This window comes from Rhinolophus sinicus, linkage group LG03 (assembly GCF_036562045.2).
Source record: "Rhinolophus sinicus isolate RSC01 linkage group LG03, ASM3656204v1, whole genome shotgun sequence".
NCBI classification, from domain to species: Eukaryota; Metazoa; Chordata; class Mammalia; order Chiroptera; family Rhinolophidae; genus Rhinolophus; species Rhinolophus sinicus.
This window is the reverse complement of record NC_133753.1, coordinates 24,335,773-24,337,911: the sequence shown is the minus strand read 5'-3', so window position 1 is coordinate 24,337,911 and position 2,139 is coordinate 24,335,773.

The window sequence follows — 2,139 nt, the reverse complement described above, 5'->3', positions numbered from 1 at the left end:
GAGCTTTCCTTATTGTCATGAGGATTAAATAAGGTCTTCATGTAAAGTGCTTCACCAGCAAATGGCACATGGTAAATGCCCAATAAATGAGCTAGTAGGATTCATAACATTTATTTTAATTTCCTTCTCTCCTAGAGCATTACAATATAATCCATCAAATTAGGTTTATATACAGCTTCTCAGAAATGCATGACTTAGATGGTCAGATAATGTGAGTCTGGCCAGCTGGCTGGGACGGTGAGGTACGGACAGCACGAGTCAGTCCTGGGCCCCAAAGAGAAGGTTAATGGAGGACATCCAAATTCTCACACAGCCGATAATTTCCCAGTCAGATCTTGGAGTTCCCTCAAACCAGCAAACCAGTAAAAGAAGGATGTGATTCTTCCAGAAACCAGTAGGGGGGAGTGTGTGCATGTGGGGATAGAATTGGGGTACTACAGGATCCAAACGGCATGCCCAGCAGCAGGTTTTCACTTTCATTTAGAGAACAATGGAGAGCCTCAGAAAGCCTTGGGTAGTACACTGGTCAAAGGGGAAGACAGTGAGGCCCCCAATCCACCAAATACATCATCCCCTATGGGCCGATTCGAGCATAAACTGAGTAGAAAGAAACAGACTTTCTGTGTTGAAAGACACCAAAAAGCCAAAAGCAAGCAACAGACCAAGAGAAAACATTAGCACATTGTACAAGAATTCTAGAATGCAGAATGTATAAAGATGTCCAGCCATTCATTAAACCGAAGGAAAAAAAAAACACAAAAAAACAACCCAAAAGAAAAATAGATGACAGATTTGAACAGACAAATCACATAAGAAATACTAATAGCCAATAAACATGAAAAAGAGATTAATCTACCAACAGGGAAATACAAATTGAAACAACACTGTAGGGAGTTTCTGCCTTATTTTCCTATGACTTATTAAAGGGAATAACCAAATATTCACTGAACACCTATTCTGTGCCAGGCACCGTGCAGAGAGCTTGCTAAACATTAACTCAACATTTCGTCTGTACAAAACTTTGAGAAGTAGGAACAAACAGAATTTGCATTTTACCTAGAGAAAACTGTGGCTCAGCAAGGTTAGTAACTTGCTTGGAATTCACTCAGCTGGAAAGGGCAGAGCAGGATTTGGACCCAGATTTGCGTGGTTCCAAGTCTTTCCTTATCTCACACTGGTTTTCTAGGACTTCAATCCAAGCAACAATCTCTAATGTTTGAATGTGGTGCTTTGGAGAAGACCCTGGAAGCTGTGAACCCCAAAGAAGAATGGAAACATAATAACAAACAAACAAAAATGTCAGAAAATTCCGCTGTCTATGGAATAGGCCTGGAGAAGCAGTGTGCTTTGGCAGAGCAAGGAAAGCAGGGGTTTGGGGACAGGCGGAGATGGGAGTTTGGAAAGCCAATTGGTGGGCGGGGAACCAGTTCATGGCTACATTCTAAGCAGAATGGAGTCTGGCTATCTTGAAGGTTCACAGCCTTAGAGGCTGGAACCCAAGGAATTTGTTTGTCAAACAAAACTGCATGCTGAGCTGCAATTCTCATTTCTAAACTTTCCAGGCCGAAGTCCTCAACTCTCTCCCCCATTCTCACACCTGCTGGCAGCAGGGGTTCCAAATGAAAGGATGAGTTCCACGAATTCTTGCCCCTTCCCCCACCTTTTACAAAGCCAAGCCTTGGGACAAAAGGCGCCCCGGGTCTGGGGCTCCTTCCTCGGGCTCCTGCCAGCTCCGGTGAGTGCCAGACAGCTGGAGCCAAGCTCCATACCGCACCATTTACATTTTTTACAGCTCTTCCCCCCCCACCCTCCCATCGACTTCCCTCTCTCCCTCATGGCCACAACTAAGACCCTCCTCATAGTTCCTTGGAGGTTGAGAGTAGTTGTCTGTGAAACAGACAGCCAAGGCAGCAGAAATACTGGTAGGGCTGAAGGCGCAGGCCCTTTGTCCAAAATAATACATCCCACCCACTCAGCAGCAGCAACTGGAAGTTGCTTCTCTGTTCTTTGTGATTCTGATTCCAGGTGGCTGCCCTGTAGGATACTGGTCCCTATCTTTCTTGGATGGCTCCCTAACCCACTGATAAATGCAGCTACTATTTATTGAGCACCTACTCTGTGCCGGGGACAGTCTTTAAA